Genomic DNA, 23903 nt, shown 5'->3' on the forward strand with positions numbered 1-23903 from the left:
CTTAAACACACCCACCCCCACATTCAGGTACACACACCACCACATCCATACACACACACACACACACACACACACACACACACACACACACACGCACACACACACGTATACACAGATGCAAACATGCACACACACACAAGTATACACACATGCAAATATACACACACACCCGCACAAACGCACACACACACACAAATATACACAAGCGCGGGTACACTGTTGTACACTATTGCATAGCTTATTGTCTTATTTATCCATGAGTAGATTATTATCATCGTTATTATTACTATCATCATTATTATTATTATTATTATTATTATTACTATTAACGTTGCTATTATTATCATCGCTATTATTATTATCATCACTGTATGAACTTGCATGTATGTTTGTATGGGTATATATGCACTATCTGACAATTAGCTATGCATATTTACGATCTGTTTTGTTCTCTTTTAACACAATTGTATATTGTTGCCAGTTGCCTCCTCTACTCCTCTCTCTCTATCCCTCTCATCATCTCATCATCCCCTCCCCCCCACACTCATTTCCCCTCTCTACTCACCCCCCTATCTGTCCCCCTCAGTCCGGTCATGGCCAGAATGTCACCAAGAACATTATAATAAAACCACTGAAGAGGTCGCTCCTGAAACCACCCACGTGGCTCACACTCTCAAGATCTACCTCTGAGAATAAAATCTGTCAGCCATCATAGACATTCAGAGACACTTCTGCTTGTCATTATGGCCAGACCGGACAAGGGGAAAAAAAAAAAAAAAAAGAGAGATAGGGGTATAACTGCAGTATGCACACTCGTTCACAAGGGGGTTTTAAAAAGTTTTGGAGAGTTGAAAAAGGAATTTGGACGAGGAAACAAAGATTTCTTTCGATACATGCAATTAAGAGATTACTATGATAAAAGAATCAAACCAACATCATCTGGAGAGGGCAATATAGTGATAGATATTCTGATTGAAGCCTGTAAAAAGATGAAGAGAAAAATCATTTCTAAAATCTATCAGGGCCTTCAGAAACAGAACAGCAACAAACGCAGGATACATCAAAGCCAAATGGCAGAAAGAACTAAGCATGGAAATATCAGAGGAAGGTTGGCGTTCCATGTGGGATGCACAGCATTCCTCCACAAGTTCAAAGAAGTGGTGAACAATTGGTTGGAAAAATTTGAACACCACACGCCAACTTTCAACAGCGGGGGCTAAATGGGTGTGGCTACGGCTGATTGCAGGCCAATTAATGTGGTGGAGGACGAGGGTCTGCGCGATATCATATATATTATACTGACTATGGATGAATATGACACTGACTGGATAATTATGGCACTGACTGTGGATTACTATGGATGCTGAACAGCTGTTATAGGCTATACTGCCTAACTGCACTATATCAGTTGAGTCCTGTACTGTATTGCACTGCCCCCTGTTTAATGCACACTTTATTTATTGTTTTGATTTAATTTAATTTATTTTGTGCATCACAGTTTGATGCAATGCATAAGTGTCATCCTTTTGTCTTAATGGCTGCTGAAAAAAGGGGATGAATAGTTCAAGTTGGAGTTGAAAAGTAAAATATAGAAATTTTGGTAGTACTAGTAATCATTACTATGTAATGTTACAGTTATGCCCATCTGTTATCTTTGTTGGGCTTGACTTTATGATTATTTTTCTTACCCTGTGCATCTTTTGTTTTGTTAGTAGTACTTGCCATTGCTCCAACACGAATAAACATGCTGCATCCCACTAGATGGCGCATTTGCCTTATTTACAAGCACCACGGTCATCGGAGCTGATTGCTGACACTCTCAGCAGTGTGCGTCTACTAAGGTCTACTAAGATTCCACAATCTATTACACCTCGTGAGCAAAACAGGCTACAGGTAAAATTAAACATCTTCAGTTGAGCAACTCAGGCAAGTTAAACTGATTTAAAAACAAACAAACACTATAATACTAGGAAAAGAATCCTCTATATGTCAATAAATACAACAGATTGAGTATTCACAAAAAAAAAATGCTTACTTTAAATAAGAAAATCCAACAAACCAACAAGTGCAACACTAAAAAGCAAACCAACAATCAAAATAATGCTTAATTGCCTTAGTTTCGTCCCACACTTATCAGCTTAGCTACTAAGAATAACACACATTATTCACCTGGACAGAAGGAGGTTCTGAGGAACGTGTTGGTCCTGGAGCTTCCTGGTCAGGATGTTCGGGAGATCCCTCTGGCTCAATGTCTGGAGCGCCAACATATTTTAGAATTGCTCCTGCAGAGACAAAGCTCATTAGATCATCAAGCAAAACAGATCAGAAGCGCATTTTCCTATTTTATTATTACAGTGATGTTGCAGTAATATAGGAAAATTAAAAATTCATTTGTTTTTAAATTAAACATTATGGTTGCAGTGTCCCTTTAAAGCTTTTACCCAATTACAAAACTGTCATTTTTAAGAGTTTTTGGCATTACTTTACACACTGTACTAGTTAAAGTAATAAAACTAAGATAAATGACCCACTGCCACAACAGTCTAAAATAGTCAACACCATGCCAAATAAAGTATTTCCATAAAATATTTCTTTGAATTATAAAACAGTAGCACATTTCTAATGAAGGGCCTACAAAATACAAACTAAGCTTAGTAAATTCATCCTAAGTTAAGGCTAAAATAACATTAAGAGTCAAATATGTGAACTGAAAAATAACAGGGGACTGACTACAACAACAACTACAACATGCCCTCCGTCCCTCCCTCCCTGTTAGAATGTGAATAAACGGGTGTGGAGTCAATCAGTCATTCCCATGGCAGGATAGGCCAACATGGCAGGATATGGTCAACTTTCATAAAACAAACAAAAACGCTGATTCATGACGAACAAATATTAGCCAGCCAGCTAACATTTATCCGACGCTAGCTATCTGGCTAGCAGGACAAATAAACAAATTTGGGGGGTGGGACAACAGCGTTTCACCTCCACCTCTCCAGCCCACATCACAAACAAATAACTTACCTTTCCCCTTTGCAAGTTTTTCTTGATCAGTTTTCTTTTCCTTCCGTTTTTCCGCACCGCTGGGATAACTCCTTTTTGATGCCATTATGGTGTCTGTTTGTTTTTAATCCTCTCGCTAACGGGAACGAATGGTAGCTGTCAATCATTCACATCTTACCTGTGCGTCACCGACCCACTACGTCACAACCTGCGTGACAGTGCGGCAAGCCCCCAGAGTCCAAGATGGCGTCCCATTCCTTTCAATGAAGTTGCTCACCCAGCGCATGGCTCCCAAAAACTTTTTGACTTCCGCATTGATGGGATAATAGAGCATGCGCAGTTGTGTCAGTGTGGAGACCGTCACTGACAGACGTGCGCGCTCACGGACCGTACAAAATTCAACATGGAAATCAATGTATTTTTTACGGAACAACTGACGATTGTTGTTTGGAAATTTTAGAAATAATAATGATGATGATGATGATGATGATGATGATGATGATGATGATGATTATTGTTATTATTATTATTATTATTATTATTATTATTATTATTATTATATTAATAAAATAGTATTATTATAATAATATACTATTATTTGTGTATTAAACAAGTGAGCAATGTGCCACTGAATAATAAATGATAATTCTTTGAAGCAACTCTCTATGGACCATAACAGCACTGCCACACATATTTTTTAATTAATAACCTCTTTGGAAAGCAGACAAAGTAATGAAATGATTGGTCTATTTATTTCATAAGAACTAAAAAAAAATAAAAAACAAAAACTCAACGATCTTGAAAGTTCCTCCCTGAAAGTTCCTCTCTTGCACCTCTTGCACCTGTCGATGTGTGTAGCTAACACAAATTTGCAAATATTTTGTCGTCCTCATGGAATTAAACAGCACACCATGTTAATTTATCAGCGAGTGCTCTCTCTTTTCATGCAATTCATCACGCTTAACATGTAATGCTGAATCATGAAAACTATGGAGCAAAAAATAATAATTACATAAACGACGAGTGAAATAAAATGTATCATTCATTCAATAAAGATTTCATTCATTCATCTTCTATACCCGCTTATTCCTATTCAGGGTCACGGGGGTCTGCTGGAGCCTATCCCAGCTGTCTTAGGGCGAAGGCAGGGTGACACCCTGGACAAGTCGCCAGTTCATCGCAGGGCCACATAGAGACAAACAACCATTCACACTCACATGCACACCTACGGACAATTTAGAACGTTCAATTTTCCTCAATCGACCTCAAGCCGGAGAGAACCCACGCAGACACAGGGAGAACATGCAAACTCCACACAGAAAGGTCCCAGGTCCAGGCCCCGGAATCGAACCCACGACCTTCTTGCTGTGAGGCGGCAGCGCTAACCACTGCACCACCGACTATTTTATTGCTTAGTTGAAAATGCCATTTTATTTCATTTAACAAAGCATATCATTATTTCATCATGCATTTAATTGTTCTGTGGTCCTGTGTTTTAGTGCTTCACAATTGTATTCTGTTGTCAAATTTGCCCATCAAAGTCAGATTAGTAATCCTGTACATCAGTTTAAGGAAAACCAATTCTAGGTAATGGATTGCAGATCTTGTAGTGACCTGTTACAATGGAAAGAAATGTATACATAATAAGTACGTCTGTGTGCCCGATATTTTAGCTAACACTAAACTTTCTGCACAACTGTCTGCATTGTGCTTTTTCTTCGGCCACAGAGAACAGAAACGTCTGTAGTTCTTTGTTCACCCATGGTACAGTTTCATAAGCTTTTCAGTTTTTAATACGTGTTAATGTAAAAATCCACACGCGAGGCATTTAAAAATGGCGGTTTTGGTCTTTCGTGAAAGACGGCCTTTGGCCAATCAGTGTCCTGAACGTTGCTACGTCACCCTTATGGTCTCAGCTCTGCTCGCTTCGAACCCCAACGAGGCAGGTACCAAACTCCTAACCCCTGGCAACGTGACAATTGTTTTTTTCAATTGAAGTTTTCGTTATTTTGTTCGTTTTCGTTAACTATTATAACCGTGGTCAGGACCTCCAGTCAGAAGATCCACTGGAGGACATTTAGAGCAAACAGTCAGACAACAGCAGCTTCACCACATCAGCTGAAAAATGGAGTTTGGATGCTTTCAGCTTCAAGTCGTGGACAGAAAATGATGCTCACACTGTCACACTGATGTTTTCTTCTCCAACCTTCTCTCAGCTCCAGAGGTTGGTGGTCTGCAGGAGCTTCTACAGCAGCAGAAGATCAGTCTGGAGAGGAGATGTGAACGTGTGACTGAAGGTGAAGAAGCAGGAAGTCAAACTCTCCTCAACAGCATCTACACTGAGCTCTACATCACTGAGGGACTGAGTGAGGAGGTCAACAGAGAGCATGAGGTCAAACAGCTGGAGACCAAGAAGACCAAGGAGATCCTCCACGACCGTCCAATCAGGTGCAGCCAGATCTTTGAAGCCTCACCTGAGCAGCAGGGACTCAGGGAGTCAGAGTGGTGCTGACCAGGTCTCTGGGCTGGACTGGGAAGCCTTGGGGTCCCACTGGAGGAGCTGGAGGAGGTGACTGGGTCCAGGGAAGTCTGGGGGTCTCTGCTGAGGCTGCTGCCCCGAGACCTGACTCCGGATACGGCAGTAGAAGATGGATGGATGGATGGATGGATGGATGGATGCCAGGTGACAGAACATTTCATAAAAACAGACTCTGCATTATAACTTCTATTACACTCTAAATAACTCACTCCAATATAACTGCACTCGTCCTTCTCTCACATTACATTGGATCACAATGACCAAACAACACAACAAAGACAATGATCCAACTGTACTGCCACGTCCAGACTCAGTGTAGGTCTGTAGGCCTCTTGGACCTTCATGTGAACCACTGCGTGTTGACTGGAGGTGAAACATGACTGACTGCTGTCCTCCTACCTGGACAATGCAATCTCACTTTCATTCTGCTGCAGATGGCCATTTTCATTTTACACCGTCCAAATTTACAGCTCAGGGCAATGGGACGAATTCCAAATTGTGTGCAGATACAGGCCTACACTTCAAATAATGATGAGAAAAATCCAACGTAAAGAGAGCACTTCCATTAGGAAATAGTCAACATGAAATTTCGTCTTCTACTGACACCTGCTGGTCAAATTGAATAGTTGCAAATATTGTGAAGAAGTTGTCGTCTAATTCTAATCCTAAACAATATGGCCATTCCAAGTGAAGTATTAAGACAATTAATCAGGTTTGTACTGCTTGATTGAACACATTCATCCCGTTCCAGTGCAATAAAACCCACTTCCCTTCAGGAAGCCAAAACTTCCTTGAGTGACGCTGTTTCCCAGCATGCAATGCGAGCTAGTGATTCACAATACTATTCCATCACAAACATGGATGTAAAAAATAAAAAGGGACGAAAAATGAAACTTCAGGAACACCAACCATTGCAATACAAGCAGAACTGGGCCGAAGTTTTATATTATGTACACCATAATACAGCCTTCTGGTGGACAAGCCATACTATTTAAGGCGTGTCTTCCTATGGCACTTTCGTGGGTAGAAACTCGTCATAGAGGTCACGTGCTGGGTGCTCGTCACCCCACCAACCACCTCGGGGAAGGTCTAACAGGAGAAGCTTGCTGGCGGAAATGATGCACTACAAGTGGATGTGACGCTCATGAGTGCAATGGATGAGGTAGAGCAATGCTCCACAACCCGATTCAGACTACTCTCCCTCCACTTTTTTTGTTTTGTATGAGCGTTTAAAAAAAACAACATAATGATAATCGAATAAGCTTTAGTTTATTAATCAGAATTAAAACAAGTAGGTTTTGCCCTTACAAGGTTGTAGATTTGTTATAGATGAGTTCCTCTGTTGTAGTTTGGCGCTTGAAAAACTATATATGGGATGTAGCGTGACCTGAGGGATTTCCTCATCCCATCCCAGCTTGGTTCTGATGCTGAATGTGAATGTATCTTGCTGTACATCCCACTGAGCTCCAAGGGCCCTCTCCATAGGGAGCTGGTCTCTGTCAAGGTGAAGTGTTTTTACCTCTTTATCTCTCTGCTCTTCAGGAATGGCGGCCAGCACCGAGCGATGATTGCTCACCCACTTATTGAGCTTAAATCCACCTCTACCGCACAGGTCTGTTAGCTGCTGGTACAGATGTATTGCTTGTTCCACCGTGCTGACGGCCTTTAGACAATCATCCACGTAGAAATTTTGACCAACAGTGTTTATAACCTCGGCTGGGAAGTCATGCTGATTGTCGTCAGCTGCTTTCAGCAGGGCGAATGAAGCACAGCTTGGGGATGACACTGCCCCGAAGATGTGGACCAGCATCCTGTGCTCTTGTAGGTCCTTTGTAATGTCCCCATCTGGCCACCAGAGGAAGCGTAAGAAGTTTACATCCTGGTTGGAAACTCTTACTTGATGAAACGTTCCCTCAATGTCAGTCATGAATGCTACAGGGCCTTGGCGAAAACGAAGCAGCACACCTAGCAGTGTACTTGTCAAATTGGGACCCCGCAAGATCTCTTTATTTAATGATGTTCACTCACTTTCAGTCTCACAGCCACTAAAAAACCTGATTGTGATTGAGAGGTCCTCAGCAGCCAATCACTGTTGGGAGTCCAGCCTTCAAACACTCCTCCTGAATCCAGACTCACATCTGTGAGCATCTGGAACTTTGGCCCTGATCCTCCACACCACACAACTTGGGATGACAGCGCCACCTACCTGTATCCTTTCAGCAGCCAGTCCATGCTCTGACCCGTTTCCACTGTGGCCTGTTGTGTCATCTGGACCGGAGTCTGGATCATCAGTGTCCAGGTTCATGGAATCTGTCAGAGTGCCGCCGTCCTGTGATGTAATGATAGAGAATCACTCTATTTATACTAATGTGCAGAACCACTAGAGTGTCATTTCTTCACTGCTGTCAGCAACAAGCATTTGGTGTCACACTGGTGTACAACACTTATGGGCTAATTAATAAGAAATGACATATTTATGAATCACCTGCAATGCCCAGAATGTTGCTGCTTATCTGCTGATATGAGCCGTCAACTGTTGCAATATAGAACCACGGGCAGGAAATTACAATTAGTGTAGAGCGTATTATAATTTAAAAGTTTACTAATGGTAGTTCTTTAAAGAATTTAGCAGGGATGGAACAGGCTAACGTGACGACGTCACCTCTAACACGGTAGGAGCTCAACCTTCTGTCACGGCGAAAACTCCGTGTTACGTCCCGTCGAGGGGGACCGAGACGCAACGTGTGGGACACCTTCCCCCACTCCCAAGCCTCATTAATTTTTCACTGCAGTTGGCAGTTTCAACAAAAAACATTTTATTAATCAGTAAATGAAATAAACAAAACAACTTAACTGGTGGGCAGCAAAGGCTTCAGGGTGGGCCCAGGCCAAAATAATAAACCAAACTCCAACTAGCTCGCCTTAAGAACTAACTAAAGAAAGAAAGAGAACCCAAATACAGAAAGGCTAACCTCCCTACATACTTATTAAACAGGAGAAAAGAGGGGACAAAGAAAATGGCAGCCCACCCCTACGGCTGTGTGCTCTAACACCATTTCAGAAGTGACTAACTGCAGAGTTGGGAGCGGAGGAGGGATGACCGTCAGGCTGGCTCGACTGCTCCTCCTTCTCAGCCGTGGCGCGTCCAATCAGCAGCCGACATCCAGGACCGCACCTGCAAGGCGTCATCCACTCTCACACACACACACACACACACACACACACACACACAAACATACAAACATAGAGGCATCTAGACCCACCTGTGGGTCATATCACCCCCTCCCTTAAGAACTAAACCCTATTAACATACCGACAAACAAAACTAAACAAGAAAAACAGCTCAGTTCCCCCAAAATAAGAATTCCGCAGCTAGTCCACATCGTAATGCATCTGCCAACACATTATCAACCCCCCTTCCTGTGGCAAATCTGGAGATTGAAGTCTTGAAGGGGCAGAGACCACCGCATCTACGAGGGCATTATAGTCTGTAAAAACCTGACCCCAAATTAACATCAAGATGAGCACTGTCAGAAGGAGAGCCAAAGCTTCTTTCTTAACTTCCCAATAATGACTCTGTGTGCGTGCTGCTTACTTGTGGCATGTCCCTCTACTTCTATGCTATTCTACAGCGGGGGTGGTCAGAAAACAATAGTGGGTGGCTCTCAATTAATTTAACAATATCATGACGGGCTGATGCAGGCAAATGGGACAAAAACAAGCTTAAGTTATTCATAATTTCAGAGTTTCCCAGGCGCGCCGAAAGAACACCGATTTTTTTTTTTTTTTTTCAATGAGCCCTCCCTCCGCCAATGGGCACGGAGGGGGCGGAGGCTCAGGCGACACATTTTTCCGAGCGACGTAACGCCCGGTTCACACTGGACGTGGAAGCGAAGCGCCGCCGAGCGCTTCCATTCGGCGCCCACGTTAATTAATGTGGTGGTTGCGCGGCTCGCGGCATGCATTTGTTGTTTCGGCGTCTGCTCCATTTCGTGCGCGAGCCGCGAGCGATCCTCGTCAATAGTACAGGAAGTCGCTCAATAAAAACGAGAAAATCCGGTGAATTTTCAAAATAAACTAATTTCAAAAATAAAAACCGAATGTTAAATTCGATCATATATCATATTTGTATGTTATATTTGTCAGTACATTGTATCAGAGTGCGAGAGAGATTAAACACACACACACACACACACACACACACACACACACACACACACACACACACACACACAGAGAGGAAGACTTGATCAAAATACGTCTGTTTGATCCTAGAGATGCCGGTCAATGATCATTATGAAAGAGGTCTTGTCTTGAGATGGACACCTGAGTGTGTGTTTCTATTTATTTACACACACACACACACACACACACACACACACACAAAAGTAAGCTACGGAGCAGGCTGGCTACGGGGCGAGGGGGGGCGATGATGAAAATTATTTTTTTAATTATTTTTTTTTAAAGAAAAAAAAAAGAAGCTCAAGTGGGAGTGAAAAAAAGACTGCAGCTGAGCAGAAGCGCTTGTCGACCGTCGCGGAGCTGTTCGCGTCTGGTGTGAACCAGTTGGAGCCTCGCTCGCGAAATTCGTCGGCGCTCCGCTTCCATTGAAATGAATGGCACGAGCCGCGCGCCTGTTCGCGTCTGGTCTGAACCACTACATTCAGTGTGTTTACATGGCACTAGAGAAAATCGAATTATTGCCTTAGTCCGATTATGATCGGAGAACTCACGTGCGTGTAAACACCTTACTCCGATTATGATTGGAGTTTGAGAACTCCGATTGGAATCGGAGAACCCCGACTGAGACACCCAGATAATGCGATTGGAATTCGAATTTCTCTGCCATGTATACGCCTTAATCGGACTATTAACTGGACAATGCGAGTGCGCATGCGCCACGCCTCGCTCTCGCAACTCATGACCGCACAACTACGTCGTCTAACAAAACAGACGGCGCGAAACAACCTGGCAAACGCGAATAAGAATGTTGACATTTGGAGAGAGGATGAGACCGGGGCCATGCTTTCTCTTCTAAAAGAGATGGACATATTAAAATAACGCGCAACGGAGACCTTTTTAAAAAGGGTAGCGCAGCAAATGCAGGGCTCCAGCTTTGCGCACCCCTGAACAAATACGTATTCCTTCGTATTTATATTTCTACCTTTTCGTTCACATTTTTTATAAGTTAGAAGAATTTTAACTTTGTAAATAAAAGCACAGCAAAGACATGTTTTCCTGATTTGTTTTTATTTTGGTAATTTCGCTGTTATTCTGCTGGAAATGGCGTGCAGCGGCACCAGCTTCCTCCACGGTCGGCACTTTAATGAGCGTGTGTATAACTGAAGACACCGTTCCTTTGCAAAACCTGTACACAAACTCTCCCACCAGTCTGCGCAGAACCCGAATCCAACAAGAACGAGAGTTTGGGGTCCGTAGCGACGGCACAAAGCGTAGCATCGAAGTGTTGTTGTAGCCCTCCAACAGCAAACAACGTTCTTGTCTGCCTTTTAAAATAACCAGGAGCACAAGAAATAGGATACACCTTATCTGCAAAGCAAGTAACACGTACATTATGAACTATCGTTCCATATCATAATAGATTTAATATGTCAACCGAAAGCAGCTGACTCTATATATATATATATATATATATATATATATATATATATATATATTAACCTCTTTCATTGAACTCCAAAACATACATGGTCAAAATCCATATTATTAGTATGTTGTTGTTTTTTTTAAATGCTCATACAAAACAAAAAAAAAAGTGTGACATTCACTTGTAGTGCATTATTTCCGCCAGCAAGCTTCTCATGTTACAACTGACGACATTGACCCATATTTTCCATATACTCACATGAATCAGCTGCCCTGCAGATCCCCTTATAAGGGCCCCGAGGAGTGACGCACAACCAGCACGTGACCTCTACCATGAGCTTCCACCCACGGAAGTGCCACAGGAGGACACGGATTAAATAGTATGGCTTGTCCACCAGAAGGCTGTATTATGGTGTACATAATATAAAACTTCGGCCCAGTTCTGCTTGTATTGCAATGGTTGCTGTTCCTGAAGTTTCATTTTTCCCTTTTTCCCTTTTTATTTTTTAAAATCCATGTTTGTGATGAAATAGTATTATGAATCGCTAGCTCGCATTGCATGCTGGGAAAGAGCGTCACTCAAGGAAGTTTTGGCTTCGCTGACACGGTCCTGAAGGGAAGTGGGTTTTAGTGCACTGGAACGGGATGAATGTGTTCAATCAAGCAGTACAAACCTGATTAATTGTCTTAATACTTCACTTCGAATGGCCATATTGTTTCGGATTAGAATTAGATGACAACTTCTTCACAATATTTGCAACTATTCAATTTGACCAGCAGGTGTCAGTAGAGGACGAAATTTCATGTTGACTATTTCCTAATGGAAGTGCTCTCTTTACGTTGGATTTTTCTCATAATTATTTGAAGTGTAGGCCTGTAGTTGATGAGGAATCACGGTGTGCTAACGCTACTCAAACAGCTTAGATGAAAAAAAGGGAGTGTGATTTGGGTTTGTGGTACATTATGACAATCTTGGACTTGCAAGACTGAGGCGACGGTTCAATTCCCATCAATGTGTATTATATGTGTTATTTAGCTCATCTATTCTACATTTTAAATAGATCACATTTGACATCTGACCCACTGAACACTTACTATTGAACATATTTTTAAACTATGGGCTATTTAGTCTTGTTTTAGGATATAATATAATTCATTGCACAAACTGTCAGGCTAAGTATAAGAGCTATAGTCTACTACAATCAGTCGTGCCAAAAAAGAGACATTGTCTTTATTTTTCATTTTTATTTTATTGTGTCAGCATTGAACCATACAAGCATTTAGTGTTGTCCAACAAGAATGCATGGCGAATCAAATCCCAAACAACCTATGAAACAATGAACACGTTTCCATTGCACTTCATTTTATTGAGCACCAGATGACCTCCTTGAGCACTGTGTCATTGAAGCCTCGAGTAATGAACCATTTTTTGAAACAAGTGTCGAAGCTTCAACAAAGGCTCGATCGGCCATCACTACCTACGGCTGCGTGCTCTAACACCATTTCAGAAGTGACTAACTGCAGAGTTGGGAGCGGAGGAGGGACGACTGTCAGGCTGGCTCGACTGCTCCTCCTTCTCAGCCGTGGCGCGTCCAATCAGCAGCCGACATCCAGACACACACACAGACACAAAGATAGAGGAACCTAGACCCACCCGTGGGTCATAACACTCCGTGTGGATCTTTTCACTCTGGCATTGAAAGGGGGTGCTAGCACTAGCCGTTTGCTAAGCTATGTACAGACAGCACCACCGCTTGCCGAACCACATAGTCACACTGTTTATATACAACAACTCGTCATCAATATCTCCAAAGTAGAAGTCAAGAACTTTTTTCAAAAACGATAACTAACTCAAACTTTTTTGTGTGTTTATAAAAACAAACTAAAACAAACTTAAATTGAAGTCATATTTCACTTTGTTTACGTCTGTCAAATGAATATTTGCCCAGGAAAATGTTTGCATTTTACGCAGCAGCACCTAAATGCACGTCGCGTTCTGTGACGTCACCCCTCTTTCACAGCAGTATGTTGACGAGCGACTCGCGGCGGGAAAGTCCGGTATGCCACTTTTTCCCAATACGACGAAGAGAGTGACAAAAGCCAATGTCTTGTGGTGGAAAGACACAAAATATGTGGCTTGCTTCTAAAAAGGGAAAAACCCCGACAAACCTCCATTTAAGAAGCTCGCACAAAGCAGTAGTGAACATGTTTATTGAGACTGGGAAGTAGACACGACAGTTTGACTCAGTTGACTCAAATATCCTGTGGCGATGAGAGTGGTTATGGCTATCTGATAAAGCAAGATTTAATCTTGGGAATTTAACAAAATGAAAAGGAACCGACAACGCCACCCTGGGAATTTCACCCAGGGAGTTCTACTAAACACAAAAGTAATAATTAGGCACACAGGTAAGTTCTACGAGGAAGGAGTAGGAGACGTGGTTCAGAATGTTTAAAATATCAAACCAACTTTTATTCAACATTTAAAAATAAAAGGAACAAACAGACCAACACTTAAAACGGAGCTACTGAGCTCCTTATTCTTGGTGTAGAAACTGAGGCTTACCGATGAGGGGGCCAAACGGGGGAGGAACCAAAGAAAACAAGGAACACCCCACTCACACGTGACACACCTGCAAAGAAAGTGAAGTGCAAAAAAAAAGAAGAAAACAACCACAATCCCGGGTCACAGCACGCGAAGGGGCCCACCACCCGGGACACCGCCACCACCAGCAGCTCTCAGCGACTACAAAAGAAAAGATAAACAGTTGGTTACTAAAAGTTCCCTAAAATCTGTCACATGTACTGAAATAGCAAGAAAAACAAACAAACAATACAATTACACACACACACACACACACACACACACACACACACACACACACACACACACACACACACACACACACACACACACACACACCAACCAAGTTCCCACCAACCACGCACACGCATACACGCACGCACACCACTGTAGCTGGACCGGCGACTTGATAGTGTAACGTCTGCTGTCTGAGGGTCAGCAGTGGCGACGTAAGCAAACGAAGAAAAACACAACGAGAACGGAAAAACAACAAGTAAAACCAAGGCAGGACGGAAGCAACATGCACCGTCCACCGTCTGTACGGGGCGGCTAGCACAATCAAGTGCGGGCGAAGCGGCAGTGTTCCTGCACTTATCTTATAGGACCGAGTTTTGGGCCACAGGTCTTGATCACCAAGCGTCCTCCAGGTGAGGAGAACAACGAGGAGGCTCTGCGCAGCTTTGTGCTAGCAGGCGGCTGTAGTGTGCCGGTGAGGTGTTCAGGAAGCACTGTAAAAAGAACGGACAGGTGAGGTACTACGTACCTATGCTAATAAGCCATAATAATTTAAATGCTAAAATGTCCGCACCTGATCCTCTTAAAACTCGGGCACACAAAGCGGATGTTCAGTGTCCCATTGACCACAATGGACCACTAAACAAAGCTTTTAAGAAAAATGCGAAATGAAGCCACTGAGAGCTAAAACAACATGCAAACAATGCCACAGTGCAGCTTTTCTCAAACGGGTCAATTTTGAAATCATTTTAATCAACTCTGTCTTCATTGATCAGAAGGTTTTTGCAGATTTGGAATTAAAACATTTTAACTGCAGGAATCATAAAATCGTCTCATCAGTGACGTTTATAGAGCCATTCAAAAATGTAATATGTGCTGAACAGACAAACGGAGGTGTAAGAGGCCTGTGTGACCAGCAGGGGGCAGCAGAGGACCGACAGCCGCAAGTTCCTCCTCAGAGAGGCCTGAGAAGGTTCTGCACCTTCAGCTCCTCCAGGAGGACCTCAGCAAAGTGTCAGAGTTTGTTGGTTTTTTACCTCGGTCGGCAGAGTCACAGTATGAAACTTGTAGCCAGGGGGCGCTGCAGCTCACTCAACACCTACAAGGTTTGAAAAGGAAATTGAGTGGAATTCATCTGGAATGAAAAGAAAAGCACAACTACAGCAGAAAAACTGAACAAAAAGACGCACAAAGTTTGAACTACACACTGATTTTCTTCTTCTGTTGATTCAAATGAATTTGACAGAAATAATATCTGAAAAAATACAAACCAAATGTTAAATTTTGACAATTAAAAAATGGACAGATTCATTTACACCCAGTAAGATAAGAAGATATTTAGCTCTCAGCCAATTAGAGCTGCTGCTCCTGTGTGTGTGTGTGTGTGTGTGCGTGTGTGTGCGTGCGTGTGTGTGTGTGTGTGTGTGTGTGTGTGTGTGTGTGGATGTGGTGGTGTGTGTACCTGAATGTGGGAGTGGGTGTGTTTAAGTACGTCACTGGAAGTAGGCTGCCAATTAGTGCGGCCTCCGAGGCCGCAACCGCCCCACGCCAGCGACGAGTCCAGGGCGGGGGGGCCCGGACACGGCACACCCGCTGCAATGCCGGCCAGGAAGAGGCCCGGAGCAGCAGGCCCCCGGACCGGAGGGCACCCGCCCCACGAGGAGCCAGGGCAAGATGACAGGGAGGCAGATACCCCAAGGAGAAGGGACACCACCCGGGGCGAACAGACAGCAGAGCCCGTCCTCCGGACGGGGCCCCCCAGGGCAAGCGAGACCGGACTCATCCCCATGACAGGACCCATCCCCTTCACCCACCAGGAGGATCGGTACCCAAGGCAGGCCCGGGCACCCAGATGCCCCCCCCCTACGGACCCAGTATGGCGCATCGCCGCAAGTGGCGAGGTCCCCATAGGCCCAGCCGGTCTCGCACCCCAGGGGCACCGGACTGCACAGGGCCCATCCAGGGTGGGAAAGATGTCGGATCCCGCCCCTGCTAGCAGGCCGACCCCACTGTGTGTAGGGGTGTCAGTGTGAGCAGGTCTGAGAGGCGGTCATGCCTATCTGAAACATCCGCTGTCCAGTGTCGTGGATCCTGTGGAGTACTTTAAAATGTATTAATTGTAGAATAGGTTGTTTTATCAGTGAAAAGGTGTTCAGGCAGATTGTTCTCCAGAAATTAGAGTGAGGCTGGAGAGACAGGTCTCTTTCCCACTTAACAATTGGGATAGAAATATTGCAATCTGTATTTGTAAGCAACTCACTCCAATAGAACTGCACTCGTCCTTCTCTCACATTACATTGGATCACAATGACCAAACAACACAACAAAGACAATGATGCCACTGTGCTGCCACATCCAGACTCTGTGTAGGTCTGTAGGCCTCTTGGACCTTCATGTGAACCACTGCGTGTTGACTGGAGGTGAAACATGACCGAAGAAATGCTTTTTCATTTTAAGAACGAAGCTGCATTATTTGACTCACAAAAAAAATCGTTAATAAATAATCCAAACTGCATTTTCATTTTCTTATTCATGACTGCTCGTTCTTGTACTTAATTCAAATGAAGGAAAACACATTTGAGATTTAATTTTCAAAACATGCACCAGCAAAGAGTTACCAAAATTCAATATGAAATGTAAAATTCAAAAATGAAAAAGCAATAGCAGAATGCTTTTTCATTTTAAGAACGAAGCTGCATTATTTGACTCATAATTAAAATCATTAATAAATATTCCTATATGCATTTTCATTTTCTTATTCGTGTCGCACCTTTTATGACACAATCAAAAAGAAAACTGAGGGCATTGCTTTTTAATTTTCGTGGTCCTGCCCTGCACAAGAGTTACCACAACTCCAAAACGAAATCGCAATCTCAAAGTAAGCGCGCGGCGCAGGAAAGTGATGTCAGCAGCTCTCCACCTGTGGCTAATCTAATACCAGTGCCATGATCTGCCACTGCATCTTCACTAGTACTAACTGATGATGGATCACAAATCACATGTGCGAGGTGTAGAACGAGCGGAGCAGTCAGAGGCAACAGAAGAAGAAAGAAAAGCCTCCTTAGCTTAGTTGATCTTCTGTGTTGCCTCCTGGACGGTGCTGGCCTCCTTTGGCTTGGTGCTGGCAACCACGGGAGCCACAGGAACCACGAGCACAGCTCTGGTCATCTGTGGCGTCGCCTCCACCTGATTAAAATGAGAAAGATGTGATTTTATGCCAATAAACATAGAAAGGAAAACACTAGGCTTTACACGGTCACGATTTTTGTGCCGATCACCGATCAGTGAGTTTAAATAAACTGATCACCGATCCGATCACGTTAGAGGCAATAAATACTTGTTTCTGTACACCCCTTGCCTTCTCACGAGCACCGTCTAAAGTTGTTTGCTTTAGCATCCGTTTCAGAGTTTGCTTTTCTTTTTCTTTCTCCGCGTGTTTCTTGAACTCGACATGCTCCTCCGTGTGTATCTTTTCCAAGTGCCTGATTAAATTTGTGGTGTTGAAATTTTTTGCCAAAGTTGCCCCGCTAGGTACTGTAGCGTTGCATATATTGCAGATAGCTTGTGCTATGTCTGTTTCTCTCACTTTGAAAAACTTCCACACCCCCGACACGTTTGTTTGTGTCGCCCATGGATGTTGCTGTCGTGAAGATTCAAAGAAACTTTATTGTCCCTCACATCGCGACAGTACTCAAAACAAGAAGAGGCACAAAGACGAAAATGAAGGTTTTTGAATCATGAATCATTAGCTCTCGGATACAAACAAATAAACATGTCGATGCTGTGAAACTACTTTGGAGGAAATGAGACAGATTAAAAAAGTTTCAACACGACCATCACGTCATTGATCGGTGATTCATGACATGACGCCCGATCATGAACGTTTCAAAAAATGCCAAATATCGGCCGATCCGATACAGCCGATAAGATGGGTGTAAAGCCTAGAAAACACACACAGGTGATGAAGTGGAAATGAATAAGTACAAACCTGCTGCACTGCTGTGACACTGCTGGAGGCAGACTCAGTCATGTGGACAGTTGAACGTGTTGCCCACACCTGCAAATACAAGGACACAAAGTAACGTTTAAAGAACTGCATTTATTGTCCTATCACAAAGATGCACACAATGAAATACACATATCCCAAATACCAACATGTCACTTGTTTGTTTTGGTTTTTGAGGCAACGCGTGCTGATCGACGTCTCAGGCTGGACATCTGGAAGAACATAAAGAAATTAATTCATAAACAAAGTAACACACTAATTAAACTGTACATGTACTGTACATATGTGATCTTGTGTTGATAATAGGGGTGGGGCGATACGGCTAACCCACGATTCGATACTGTGACGGTATTTGGCCCACGATAATGACAACATCACGACACACGATATCTTCGATATCTTCGAAATTTTGCAGACGATATGTGACTGAAAAAGAAAAAAATACCCATAAAAAGGAAAATGCCTGTGATCTTGCATTTATTCCAAAACTTTGCATGCATGCAAACATGCATTATGTACAAAAAAAACATGCACTGCACAAGCAAACATATTAAAGTGCATGAACATTAATAACTTTCATGTAAACAAGGACAGTGCTTTCTGGTAATGTAAAGTCAGTAGCAACTTGTCTTATCTCAACTTGGGGACTTGGGATATACAAACCGACGGGAAGATGAGAGAGGGAAAAAAATCCTTTCACTGCCCCGATTCTGAAAATCAATAAAAAAAAAAATGATGCAGACAAAATAAATAAATAAATAACCGCGTCCCCGAAATATACGGGACAAAGTGAAGTGCGTCCCCCATCAGTTCATTACGGGACAGGCTTTTTAGTTGCCAGATATGGGACAATCGCGTATTTTACGGGAGGGTTGGCAACCCTATCTAGACCACAGACGGAAATTAAATGAGGTTTTGTCATTTTCCCTAAAAAACGGGACAAATTGTGTCCCGGGAGAGATCTTATCTTTCCCGGGACAGGTGGACAGGTGGTGTTTGGAAAAAAATATTGATATTTGCAGTCAGTGTATCGATTATTTATTGTGACAGAAAGGACAACAATATATTGCAATATTGATTTTTTTTTTTTCACCCACCCCTAGTTGATAAGTGTATGAATAATTGTGTGGCAGCTGGGGAAACCCTGCCAGATGACTCCACGACGGTCTCCATGTGGTCCAGCAGCACAGCCTCACTGAACCACACGGGATTGGACGGGATGTCTGTGTGAAATGCAGTCTCAACAGCTGTTGGTACTGTCTATAAAGTCAACAGAGTCAACTTAGGATAAGTGTTCATTTTTAAAATAAAAAGTTGCACAGTTTGACAAATACACGATTGGGGGGAAAAAAAAAAAAGAGGGATGAACAGGTTACCTCAACCTCCTGTCCAACAAGAGTCCATTCAGGAGCAGGTCCATACACTGGCATGTGGACAGGACCTGTCACAACCACTCTGGGAGACACCCTGGGCGATGATTGGTTGTGGCACAACACCCCTGGCCGAGGTGAAGGGGGTGCGAGCTGATGGAGCATGCAGCATGCGGACGCTCCACCAAAATCAGTCCTGAGGTGCACCTAAACAGAAAACAACATGTTAACACATATTTGTCATATCAAATGAAGAGCAAGTAAGGCTGAAGAAGGCAAAACTTACACCATCATAACACCACCATGTACAGCTGACGAAGGGGGAGGTGATCGGCCATATACACAAATGTTAAACCTGGAAGAAGTGTCACATAATCAATTATGTAATCACACAATTCTAAGAAATATCTGTTAGCACAGTGTCACTGAAGAGAAAAAAATACAACAAAAATATGTATTTTACACACCCATGCGTGCAGCAACACAATGATATACTTGACGTAGCGCTGTTTGTAGTTCTGGCTTGACAGTCTGGCGAGGTGGAAAGTCAAGCACAAACACCTACAAAATAGTTGTATAAAAAAAAACAAACCCAAACAAACATAAAAATGCAAAATAAATTCATGAATATTCTTGTTATTGAACTATGGATCATGGAATTACTTGATATTGATAAAACAAAGTGGCGATGACATTCATGTGTTCAAATTTGTTTGTCACAGCAGATAAACAAACCTTGGGCCAGCGGTCCAACACAGTTGCCAGTAGCGCAGCAAAATCCTGGGCGGAGTCTGTTACAAGCCCGTGTTCAAGGTTGTTGCCCGGGGCGAGAACACAAAACCATCCACAAGTGGACAGAGATGTGAGTCTCCCACCACCAGAACAAAAACATAAAGAAACTTGTGGCTTGACAAAATCACGACCCATACCTTCTTGTGTGGTTGCTGGGCCTTAAGAACGAACTTGCACTGTTTTGTCAGTCAGGAGCAAAACGGGCCATCTTCGCACCCAGGTCGCTGACCAGTACCGCGCCCTGTGTAAATTGACAAAAAAGAAAAATCTAAATATGTTTTTGTAAGATTTATTTGGAATACAACATAACAACACAGGCAGAACATGAAATCATGAACGTGGAAGTACTCACGACGTTCAAAGTCCTTCCGAGGTGGAAAAGGTGTCCAATCCCGTTTTTGCTCCAGGCGTCGTTTCATGGCCAGAGAGCGACGGAATGCCTTGGTGTTCGGCATCTGAACAATGAAATGAAAGGTTGTGTCATTTTCCATGAAGGACAATGATAACACAAGTTTACAGAAAAAAGTGATGTTTTCTCACACACGACATCAAAACACAGAAAGGTTTCTGTACCTTTGCAGCTGGAGACGATGAGCTTAAATCAATAAAGCAAAAGAAAATGTGTATGTGTACTCTTGGACCCTAACCCTAATGCCATACAAGTCTATGGGGTGAAATTTCAACTTTGTCCTACAGATATGGGGCCACTTGCTTTTTCATCAAGAGCCCCCAAGAAGCACCCACGCCAAATTTGGGGCTTCTAGTACTTGAGGAACCCCGAAACCCTAACCCTAATTTCAGCTAACCCTAACCCTAACCCTAACCCTAGTTTCAGCCTTATTGTTAACCCTAATTCAATGCAAGTCTATGGGGTGAATTTTCAACTTTGTCCTAGAGACATGGGGCCACTTGCTTTTTCATCAGGAGCCCCCAAGAAGCGCCCACGCCAAATTTGGGGCTTCTAGTACTTGAGGAACCCCGAAACCCTAACCCTAATTTCAGCTAACCCTAACCCTAACCCTAACCCTAGTTTCAGCCTTATTGTTAACCCTAATTCAATGCAAGTCTATGGGGTGAATTTTCAACTTTGTCCTAGAGACATGGGGCCACTTGCTTTTTCATCAGGAGCCCCCAAGAAGCGCCCACGCTAGATTTGGGGCTTGTAGCCAATGAGGAAAAATTTGGAGCAGACACGAAAGGGTTACAGCTGAGAAGGCACTTAAGATCCTCAAAGGACTGTTGCCACTCACTAGACCAAACAAATGGTTTCAATGGACTGGTTAATTCTTCTCTCGTGGCCAGCAGCTCCACTGCCTTGGTGCTGGAGATGCCCGCTCAGGGGCGCCGCCAGGAATTTTGGGCCCCCTTCAAAAAAACAAAAACAAATGGGCCTCCTTTGCGCAGCGCTTGTCAAAAGCTTCACATCACTCAAAAAATACAGTATAGTTCAATAATAGTGCTTGAGTCCATCTTGACAGTGTCAATGTATTTTTCTTGTGAATTCTCCACAAAGCAAACTCTTAACATTTATGAATGATTCATGAAAAAACACTTGATGTCTCTCGGACAAAGTTGAGCTTTGACCTTCATAGACTTGCACTGCATTAGGGTTTAGCGATAAGGCTGGAATTAGAGTGAGGGTTTTGGGGTTCCTCATGGGCTAGAAGCCCCAAATTTGGCGTGGGTGTGTCCTGGAGGATCCTGATGAACCTGAAAGTGGCCCCATGTCTCTGGGACAAATTTGACCTTTGACCTCCATGGACTTGCATTGAATTAGGGTTATCGATAAGCGATACAAACCTGGTGAGTTTAAGACTTAGTGACTCTACGTACATGAATATATGGGGTACCCCGTCCTTACCTTGTTCCAACCTTCCCTCCACAAACCTGGCTGTCCAGTGCAGAAGTCAAAGTGAGAGAGAGAACAAAGAAGGAGGAGGGCCTGTGACGCCGCTGCTGATTGGCTTGTTGGTCGGTTGAATGAGCCAATTCTAGAGCTCCCCTCGGTGTCCACACACTGCAAAATATATCTAAGAAATAGACACTTAATTTGAGAAAGAACAGGCTAGAAACAAGTCAAATTATCTGCCAATGCAGTAAGATATTTAGACTTGGTAAGATTTCTTAAAATAAGACGATATATCTAGGCATTTGAAGAATGGAAAAACTCTTGAAATAAACAGTAAAGCACTCATTCCAAGGACTGTACTAAGTCAAATAAACTTGATACTAGCTTCTCAATTCTTTTTTCACGTTTGCTTCTTTCTTAATTTGAATGAAAAGATCTTAAAACCAGACCTACTAACAGTGCAATTCTTCTTAATTTAAGTGTTAATAATAATATTAGCTTTTTTTTTCTCAAAATGAGACAAAGCATCCACCCCCCCTACGCCCATTCCCCCCAAAAAAAATATAATTCAGCAAACAGAATTAATATTGTCAACAACTATTTATTCACTTAAATTGCTGACAGTGCCTTCACTGCCTTGTAATAAAAACGTCACTAAGGCATTGCATCTTAAAACAATCTCAAGCAATCATTTCTAGAATGCAAGTGATGTTGTGTTGTTACAATATTCACCGTCATCATTATTGAATATTGATTCAGATTCCCTGACACTCAGTTACACAAAAAAAAACAAAAAAACAGCATGGGGACAGCATATAGTGTTGATATATACTGATAACATGTTTGTTCCAACAGACTCCACCCACCCTCAAGTTACAACTACCAGGAGAGTTTATCACTACCTATGTCTAGTACACAGCTCTACTCCCCAATAAAATCTTTCCATTCTGCCATGGTCTTTTTTGGATGAGGCTGTGGTGTCTCACTCATGGATAGTGTCCTGTAGCACTTCTGTCTGAATGACAGAGAGAAGGGTTGCCACACACTTTTGGATATGTGAGGTGCAGGGCATAGTAGTAATCCATCAGATGAAGCAGACCGTCACTCAAGTCTTCCTTGGCAAGCGTGGTGGCGGGAGTGGCTCCAAGACAGATGAGACAGCGGGTCCCATCAAACAGCAACACAGGCCTGCAGAAAGACCTATTCTGCGAGTACATTGTGGGATCTTCTGTTGGCTAAAGAAAAAGAAGAAGGAAACGCCACATCCATGCATGGAACTATGAAGTGTTGAATGTGAGAAAATACGAACAAACTTTCACCTGAATGACATGAAGCAGTGCCTCACTGGCATGTCCCAGCTTCTTCGGTGGTGGACTTGGTGAAGGAAAGAGTGTGGGGAGTGGCCTGAGCAGCGCAATGGAATATTCCACTGGAATAGAACAAATCAACTTTGAGTTCAAAGTTAGTCTTCCTAAAAATGAGTCTTATATATATATAAAATCTTATTTTTTCAGCATGAAGAGTAATACCATTCTGCATCTATTCATTCAGCGCAACATAAACCATCCTATGTCCAAGGAAACAGCTACACAGTCAATTAGAGACACAGCAAAATGACTCACCTACATCCAGCGTTATGCGTGGCTTCATCACTTCATTTTTTTTCCAAACACCATAAAATTACACATTGGTGCAGAAGTCTTCCCATCTCTTTTTTTAGTTCATCAATGAATTTTCTGTTGCCCTTATCCAGAATGCGCCGCAGCTCATTCATCGCCTATTAATGCAAGTCAGTGTTAAAATCTGCAACAATGCTTGCTTTTCATCATAAACCAGAACAAGTTAATCACTTACACGATAAAGATCCTTGACACATGGATATGCATCCAGGATCTTTGTTGGCCTTGTCCTGTTCTTTC

The sequence above is a fragment of the Nelusetta ayraudi genome, unplaced genomic scaffold (genome assembly GCF_046127955.1).
Source record: "Nelusetta ayraudi isolate G7.1 ecotype Tasmania unplaced genomic scaffold, CSIRO-AGI_Nayr_v1 ptg000052l, whole genome shotgun sequence".
Lineage (NCBI taxonomy): Eukaryota > Metazoa > Chordata > Actinopteri > Tetraodontiformes > Monacanthidae > Nelusetta > Nelusetta ayraudi.